This window comes from Dreissena polymorpha, chromosome 3 (genome assembly GCF_020536995.1).
Source record: "Dreissena polymorpha isolate Duluth1 chromosome 3, UMN_Dpol_1.0, whole genome shotgun sequence".
NCBI lineage: Eukaryota > Metazoa > Mollusca > Bivalvia > Myida > Dreissenidae > Dreissena > Dreissena polymorpha.
The window spans coordinates 94402942-94413239 of NC_068357.1; the positions used below are offsets into that span (position 1 = coordinate 94402942).

The 10298-nt window shown below is 33.2% G+C and overlaps 1 long non-coding RNA gene across 1 annotated transcript; it reads right to left on the bottom strand.

Annotated features, from left to right (window-relative positions):
- Positions 1-3638: 3638 nt before the first annotated feature.
- LOC127875354 (uncharacterized) lies at positions 3639-8004 on the bottom strand. The gene is made up of 3 exons (XR_008047377.1): positions 7927-8004; positions 6302-6477; positions 3639-3779 (listed from the first exon to the last, which is right to left on the bottom strand). It is a non-coding gene; the product is annotated as an uncharacterized LOC127875354 (long non-coding RNA).
- Positions 8005-10298: the final 2294 nt, after the last annotated feature.

The window sequence follows — 10298 nt, forward strand, 5'->3', positions numbered from 1 at the left end:
TTACATACACGTTTATTTGGTTTATAGCATACAGACCCGAAAATTGCAACGAAGCATAAAGAAGTTTATAAAAATATATTGTGTAATTATATATTTAATGTTTCTTTTCACGTTGTGTCTTTTAACGTATTTTTCAGGCAATTAATAATGAATTCATGTGTATAAACGTAGAAAAGACGAAAGTTTGGCTGCGACCACTTTTGAAAATGTGTTTTGTGTATGTATGCTTTTCTTATTCCAAAATTGTGCCCTTTTGACTGTGTCCCGCTGTAGAATTCACAGTCCCCAAACTTGTTGGTGATTAACTCCTTTTTAACAGGGTGGCGTAAAAAATTGGACAGCTTAATTACCTTCGTGCGTATGTGTTTGTAAAGAAAGAATTGAAATCGGATCAACTTTTGATAAAGAATAACCCATGTGTAATTTTAAGTCTTGAGCATAAACATCGATGATGTTTTTGTTGGAGGAAAGTCTTAACCTTGACTAGAGGATAAATCTTAGCCTAAACATGCGTCGCTGACACAAGAGTGTATGTGACATACCTAGTTTTATTTAACGATTTTTACCTCATCGGAATGAACTGCCTAACAAAAGATACACTCCGTGGTAACATGAAATTTTACCAGTACAACTAGATGAAGTTTCATTCGGTCGTCAAACTAGTTAAACGAAACTGTCTCAGTTTTCCTTCCACGAAGTCCTATTTGTGGTAACAATGCAGTTTTGCTGTGTCATTATTTAACCGTAATGTCCACTTCTTGAAATCGTCAGTATCGGATGAATAAATTGTAACTGTTCGCGGAATGAAACTGGATCGCTCTTTATTTGCTGAAAAGTCTGGGTCATCGCAACACAAAAATGTATATACATATATTTACAATGAAATGTAAACTACATGTTTACCGGGGAGGGTGGAGAGGAGAAGTACCAATGGATGAACTAAATGTTCAAATAGGGATTGGTTACCCAAGTGCTGATCTAAACGTTATCAACAGGTCTTCGTACCAGACAATGAAACGTGTCAAAACGTCAAATGTTTGAAAGTCCATTTCATTTTCGTGTCCTCTTCAGATATCATATACCCGTTGACGGATTGTAATGAAATGTTTATACTTGTTATTGAAAATCGGGGCCTTTATATTTGTGTCCGCTTCATATCTCCTTTACCTGGAATATATTCATGAAAATATTATAGTATGGTAAGATCGATGAGATGATGTTCAAAAGTCATGAATCAGTGAATTCGGGTCAATGTCAAGGTCATAATTGAATGTTAAAAGTATGAGCTTTAAGTCCACTTTATGTCTCATTTGAAATATCCTCCAAAAGCTTGCTTGCTTGCCTCTAATATTTTGGTGCACACGTCGTGAGTTATACACGCTGGTCAAGTTCACCATTTGAAGGTCAAAATAATCGCGGCGGGGGTTAAAGCTGTCTTATTGAGGGCCTTGTTAAGCTGTCTTATATATATATTCTCATTATATGTTTGAGTACTGTACGTCTGCCTTTCTGTTTGACAATCAACACTTAATGACATTTTAAAATAACAACTGTCATGTTGATGACCAATCCAATGACTGTGGACGTGTTTTCAACTTTCAAATGACAGTGCAAATTTACTTCTCTTCAAACTTCCACTCCACGAGCAGAATTTCTGTTACTAATTTATGTCGCAAAATAAAACTTACTACTGTGTTAAGGTACAGCTCGCTCCAAATGTATCGTTTAAAATAGGTTAACGTGACTCTCATCATGTTTCGTTCTACGAAAACCGACTTAAATAACAAAGCAAATTTGCTTTCTCATCGTTATACATATTTTCCTAAAAACTGGTAAAGGCCACTCTTCTCATTTTTCGTTCTACGAAACCCGACTTTAAATAGCAAAGGAATTTTGCTTTCTCATCGCTATAAATAATTTACTCAAAATTGTGCGTGTCGTGAAAGCCAATTTAACTGCATTTGCGGCGATGTAATTAGATCTTATCGTTGCGTAGGCAAGTTTTCGTCCGCACTAAAAAAACTGCTTACTCCGCACTGAAATTGCAACTTGATCAGATCTGTAGCGCGATGATACTTTCCGCCTTCAGGAGGCCGACACATTTTTTACATTTACTGCTTTATTATGAAATGGAGTGTCCATAATCGAGACCATAGAGCGGCGTAAACAGTCAGGACTTTATGAACGCCGAACCCCTGTAAGAATTTTAATACAATTGCAGATTCATGTCCCTTTGCAATAAAAAAGGTGTTTACCATAACCATATGAGATAGTTTTTCACGCAATAACAATAAACAAGTCATTTGATGGATAATAATGGATGCGCTGAGTGGGTGAGAAGATCCTAAGATCTATAATCATCATAGCATACCATAAGCAAATACATATTAACGGTGTCTTGCACAAATGTTCGCATTTCAAAATCTTTGGTTGAAGCGTTCAAAATTAGATGTGATAATTTAAATCGTCTATCTTTTGTGTAATTGCATGTTAACAAACATAACTGTAGTCATACATATTATTTGTTTTGGTTGTCCTATTTTCTCATGTTTAAATTGTTTTATTGTATGATTTCCTGTCTTGGCCATATTTTTTTTTGTATACATGTTCTTGGCCAAAGGCAGAATGCCGGATTGCCAACAAACTATGAGACTTTGAAACAATAATAAACATGTTTATTTATTTATATATCTTTGCCTGAAATGAATGACATTTGGGGTTGACAATTTGTGATGTTGCTTGTAAAAAAAAAACATGTTAAATAATATGTATTGCTGGTTGTGAACTTGATACCTGTTATATAAATATCTGTTCAGGGAATCATTACGAAAGCTCATAATGGCTACATGGATGCGATTTGTATCTTTTCCTGAGCCACATTTACAAAGCCAAACACTATTTTTTTCAAAAGGTTATAGGTAAAATTCTCACATGGGATAATGAACAAAAATATAAAATCTTTTTCCAATTTCACCAATGGTATAATAGTTGCATTATTGATAAATGACATTATTTAGTGTTTGTATTTCTACCGAATCATACATTAAACAAGCTATGGCCAAGCAATGATGTCCCCTACCGGCTCCACCATTGTCAGATCATTATTTTTTGTAGTATTTGTTGCCATAGCAACCCACATTCTTGACGTATGAACCAATATGAAAATGAAACAATGAAAAGTTCAAAATAAACCAAATCTATTAATTATAAAATCTCTATCTATTGATATTGCATTTATGTTAATATTTTCATAACTTAGTAAAGTTTATTGACATACTTCATGTCTTGCAAACTGGAGTTTGAGAAATCATAATGATACTGTATATTCACTATGACACAAGTGGTAAAAATAAATGGCTATTTATGACACTGACAAGGAAATGCGAGAAACTGCCTTAAAAGCACCTATTATTATTTTAAAGAGCGGGGAAGATTGTCAACCATTGTAGACTATTATAAAAGAAATACCCAATTTCTCACCATTTATTGATTATTACCCCCTCATTGTTACAAATAAATAAAACGTAACGTCAATGTTGGTCAACATGACTCTCCTCAAAGAACTACCTACTAACTGCTTATGATATTCATATAATTATAAATATCACCTTTTTATGAAAAAAAAACATTTTAAGTACGTTGGAAAATGTGTAGGTCGCAAAATTTACTGCGCTCCATTTAGTGACAGCATATGATGGGAGTCTCCAATCTCCAGGGCACCAACTGTCTGTAGACTCTCTTGACAAGAATTTTAGATACGCACCTATTGCACATGACTGCTGAAAGCGGAAGAGATATTTAAATATTTATTGGCTTTTAAACACACTCAATGATTGAAAAGGTCTTCCAAAACATAATAGCTGTATTTTAAAACATGGTTTTCCACGTCGTTGAATGCATTCATTGCGGCAGTTGCAAACGAATATGATTACCAATTGCAACCTAGGACTTCCTTTACAACCCTGCAAACTGCGCAATTCAAAAACTTGAAACACTACACCAAAGTTGTTTATACGAACAGTTCATTGTCCAGTGTGCTCGATCTGGCTTAAATCTTTTTAAATATTGTCCTTGGCCTAGTGCAATTTAAAGTGCACATACTTATGGTAAAGTTAATCAAAGTGTAGATAACTGCGTTTAATTGTTTAAACATTTTAACCATATGTTCTATGCATGTATGCCCATAGATTAATATAATGACAATCGACGAAATCCTTGATATTACGATGTGTGTGCATGTTTAGAGGCTAATAAGAAAATGATAATAATAAAAAAATAAATCGGTTGCATATCAGGGGAAATAACCAGTTTATACAGCGATTAATTGAAGTCTACATTGATGTACTCATGATCACAAAAGGTCGTTATATTTTAAAGGGAGATGTTCACATTTTTCACATCGCGAACTTTTATTACCGAATATAATGAAAATATGAACTATTTTCAAGTAATGTAATATAACCTAAATGGAGATTTATTTTTCCAGATAAATAAATCCATACCTCATTAGTTTGTTGGCAAAAGTCAATGAAATTTACATATTATACTAACTAATTATCACGGACTTTATATTTAAGCTTAAAATACATGAATTCCAAAAAGCGCGATTGAAACGTAATGTCATAGAGACCTCAGTAAGTATGTGTGTTAAGCGCATTTAAATTTGGTTTAAAATGTAGTTGATAAATATAATTTACGGCAAATTTCACGTGACATCGACGTCACATATCAACGTTACACGTAGGTTGAATATTCAATTTATATAATATATAACGTATGTTTGAGGCGTCAGCCTTTTGACCCAGAAGTACTCGTTAACTGCGATATCATTTTTATAAATTTCGAGTGTTTTTTATCGAATAAATTTTAATTGCAGTACATAGTATACATGATATGCATTGATCAACTGACATAAATTAGTTCAAAAAGCAGAGCAAGATATTTGCCGACTTATGCAAACACGGGTAAAATGCGACAAGCGGCATTCGCGCAGTGTGGTCAGAAGCTACCCTTTTCTCTATTAAGTCTGGCGAGGTTTCGTAGTTTAATTTGTAAAAAATAAATGGACATAAACATTAACATACGTCTTACAAGAAGAGATATTCAAGTGTGTACTAAATATGGTGATATGAGTTTAGTCTACACCTGTAGCAATATGAAAATGAAACTAACTAAATCCAAAATTAACCGAATCTATCCACAAATAGCAAAGTTATACAAAAATATTCGATAATACTACCCTTAAAGTCAATAAAGACAGGTGTGAAAACGATAACGATGATGGCAATTATTTTACACAATTCGGCTTTAAAAGACGTCTGCTCGATTGATGTCACGTGATATAGATCTCGGTTCCGCCGCTTGAATCTCCGATACTTTCGAATGGTCTGAATGGATGTTTCCAATCTTTGTATATTGATAGCTCTTTGCGAGAATGGATCCACATCACCGTTGCACATTTTTATTAAGTTCACAGTAATCTGTTCTTTAAATAAAGATAGCCTAATTAAAGACGGCGCTAATAAAGTGTGAAGGTGGATATTTAGAAATAAGATCCATTTTCGCATGACACTGCAAGTAGTCACATATTAATTCTAGCTTGCATTAGTTGCAATAATTTTATAAAGTGCGCGTGCCATTGAACGTTGAGTTAGGCGATAGGTGCGAATCAAATTACACATACTTTAAGTTTAATTGCTTATACCGAACACGATTTGTAACAAAATACAAATTTGATTTATGTTTAGTTGCTTATACCGAACGCGAAAGTAAAAAAGATACTGTTTTTTTAGCTAATACATCTCTACAGGTAAAACAAATCACAATTTTTAAAAAGTACCATCTTAATAATCAATCAATTTCTAATAACACCTGACTGTGTGACGTTCATTTCAAATTATCGCAGTGCGTGACGAATATTTTCTTTATTTAGTGAATAGACACAGAGACGGTATACATACAATTAATAATGCAATATATACGTTAAACCATCACTAGATTTGCCATAATAACTCGTATACACTTTATAAGCAATATATACAATAAACGTTTTAAGTTAATTAAATAAATGTATTACGACGCATATAAGATAACGTGATGAACGCTTTGTTTATTTTTTTAATTAAACTAAATGCAATTATATGTCTATTTAGAACCATAATTTTTACAATTTACGCCGAATATCTTAATATTTATTGTATAATATATTATGGACTAAGGGTTTGCTAAAGAAAATTTATTCAAATCGGCTTTAGCTAAGATGGATCAACATCGGAAACTTGTCTAATACATGTGTACATACCTCTTGAGTGCAGCTTCGACGTCGTACTTTCCATTACGAAATCCACACTTTTGACACACAAACTTAAGGTACGATGGAGACCATGATTTTAGGTCTGTGTCCGACATGTCATAGCACTGACGATGCGACCATTTTTTTACAGTTATGACACTGAATAGATCCATCTGAACACTGTTCTGAACACACATTAAAAGGATATTGAACCATGTTTAGAAACAATATGAACCGTTAAATCAATAAACAGTATTTGCGTGTGTCCAAGAGTATGATATAGCTGAGATCACTCAAATACTGTCAAATTCTTGCTTTAACTTATATTCTTATGGGTCCGTTTCATCAAACATCGTACGACAAATTTAGAATACGATACGAATTTCAAAGAAACATTATTTTAACAGATCGAAGCATATTTTTGCTTATTTCTAGTAAAATCATTTATTTCATCATTTTCTTACCAATGGCTTATATCTTGCGGAGCTATTTATCAACAGCTTGTATATTTTTAGTTTTTAAATTTAAGTTATAAATTAAGATTGTCGTACGATCTTTGATGAAACGGTCCCATAAAAATACAAGTTAAAGCAATAGTGAAAGAGAATGTGGGAAAATGTAGCTAGAAATGGTTTTGAACATGCATAATTGTGTCGTGTTCTGAGAAAACTGGGCATAATGCTTGTGCGTAAAGTAACACTTTCCGCCTTATCTGGATTTTCGCTAAGAAGAGACATCATTTAAACGCAACATTCCATAAAAGCGGAAATTGTCGTCCCTGATTAGCCTGTGCGGATTGAAACGGCTAATCTGGGATAACAATTTACGCACCAGCATTATGTCCAGTTTTCTCAGAACGCGAGACAATTATGTTTATGATTCATTTTATAGTTTGTTTATTTCGTTAACTACAAATTTGTATTACATTATGTCTACCTTGAGGTTGTTGTACATAGTATAATTATGTTACAATTATAGTATTTTCTTGAACGAACAAATCCTTTTGTATCGAATACTATGCATTAATATTGTTTTCTACCAAATGTTTTTTTATAGGGATCACTTGTCCGTCGTCTGTCTCGTTAAAAAGTATTAATAGCATCAGTTTGAAACTTTATACATTAATAGACCTCATTGAGTGGGAGTGCGTCGATAAAGAACTCTTAGCACCCCGCTTTGTTAAATTATTTATAATTAATGCATTAGTTAAGTTAAATTGTCATAATAAAATGTTGTCATGTCATTTTTCCATTTTTCTTTTTTGTGTAACGTTTTGTAAATAAAGCTTTTATTTGTTGTTATTATTATTATTAATACGGATGTTTTAGTCCGGTCTGTTTTCCAAATCGTTCTAAAACATCATTATTTTAGTAGTACAATGGTATAGTGGTATAGGAGAGGTTGAACATATGATTTTGATTAATTATGGATTTATATTATTAAACTAGTGTTTTTTTTTTATTCTCTGTACAAAGATTGATTATATGAAGATTTGCTACAGTGCATATTTATCAATGTATGTGGTTCCGTAAATAAATCGGAACTATCCACTTCCGGGTTAAGAAATTGAGATAATTTAGCGATTACATCCATAAATTTGGTAATAAAACGACAACATGATTTTAACAACATACCTAATATCACCTTTTCTTCCCATGCAATGCAGTGTCAACGGCTTAAACTCGTTGATAATTGAGAAATGTTATTCGACGAGGTTGTTTTTTACCCATCATCGTCCCATGTCATTTTTAAGGTCAACCGGTGTTTTGTGAACACTCGAACCGCATAAAACCCATTGGAATTAGGTTATATTACACTTCATTTTGGTTAATCGTCACCTTTACTTGATAGGACATTCGCATGGTGTGTCAAAACTTTCATTTTAGTATTTTTACTGTATATATTCAACAGTTAGATAATAAATGTACATTCCGCGCTTGTTAACCCCAGTTTAAGACTTTGAACCGCAGTTTACACTCTTGAACTCGGGTTTAAAGAATTAATGGGCAAACGGCACTTTGAACTCGGGTTCAAAATTTCTTAACTATATAATTAACTGTTAAATAATTAATGTGCATTCCGCGCCTCTTAACCGCAGTTTTAGAATTTGAACCTCAGTTTAAAGTCTCTTAACCTTATAGTTAAGAGAGGACCAATGAAATCGCGGCATTTACCTTCTATATATAGCTAATTGTGGTTTAAGCTCCGCTAATTGGTTGTCTCAGATAACAGATTTGTATCTATTTTTAGACACACTTTGAACTGCGGTTCAAACTCTTGAACTCGGGTTTAAGGATTTAATGTGCAAACGGCACTTTGAACCCGGGTTCAAAGTCTCTTAACTATATAGTTAACTGTTAAACCGTGGTTTAAGGACTTAATGTGCATTTCGCTTGCCATATATAACTGTATTTTTGCATGAGACCCATTAGATTTTGAGGTGAACAAGTTGCTACACACTGAGCACTTAAACCACAAGAGGTTTGTGTGTGCAATAAGCCGTCTTACGTTTGTCAAAAAAGTCTTTACACGTCTTGTCAGTTTGTCAAACATTAAAAGCATAAATGTATAACAGCTACTGAGCGTGTTTTTTGATAATTTGATAAACGTTCAACGCCTACCATATTCAGAATCACTGTTGCAAAATGAAAATTGGTGAGCAATATAATGTTCTGATAAACATTGTTTGCGCTAAGTGTTGAGACAAGTTACATTTCAATTATTTTCAACCTGATTATGAAACAGAAACTCTCTCGAATTTGAAATTTAAGTCAGCCAATTGTCATAATCCTTGTTATGGAACCGGAATGGCACTAGAGACAGGTACCAAAAATCGATCGTAAGTAAACTGTCACTCACCTTAGTAATGCTGATATAAACTTAATATTTAAATGTATTTATATGTATGTATATTGTATTTATTTTGACTGATATGTTTATTTTAAAGCTAATTTACAATTGCTTTTGATCATTCTATCGACTCGATGAACTGACCTTAAGACCAAACTATTCCGGTGGTTGCAATGAGAGAGGAATGGTCTTGCTAATTAAATGCGATGATATCCGTCTATGTGGACGCACACAACTGCCAAAAAAATATTTCCTGTTTTGTGTTTATTATCACCAAAGTATTCACAAAAACTGTAATGCAGATTGTGATACCTTGCATATATTTTTCTTCTTACCAACATATCGTAGTAATTAAATGTTTTCTTAAAATCATACGTGTCGTGCGTTTTATTATGAAAACACATTTTTACAAAATTTATGTACACCCAACTTATATCTCCATATATTTTACATGAACAAACAAACGCATTACGTTATGCAAGTGTAGATTAATTATGAAAATACAAGTTTGGTAGAGAACAAATTATAGTCAGACTAGCAGCGGTACAAATATGGTCGCTATTCATCATTAACTTCGACAGAAAATGTATATTGGACAATAATCTTAAAATACTTTGTTTTAACATAATTATATCGATCTTAACGTGCACGCTAAATACTTTTCTCCGGCCTATTTGCATAATACTGCATTTCATAGTTTGTCTGGTAGCGTCATGGGGAATATAAGTATGGTGTCCTGAAACACGTAAAACAATTTTACGAAAAATGGATCCCTATACATTCGAAAGACTTCGAGTTGGTCACACTATTACTATCGCGCAATTTATTCGTGGAAGGCAGATACAAGTACCCGAGCAATATTGAACATTACATGATTCTGGGTTATTATATTGCTTTGTCTGTCACGTATTGTGCAAAATCAAAATGATTTATATCATGGGAAAACTCACTCAAATCTATATGCAGTACGTATATGTTTAAGATATTCGCACGTAATCATCGCTCAATTGTGCCGTTTTTTAAGCATAAGTATGAGGCAACATTATATACAATACAAATACACTTGGCATAAAACAATACAGCAACATGCATCGAATCAACGATCGCAGTATTTTCGGATGTCGGTTTGTAATTGCTAATATTTAGAAGAATGTCA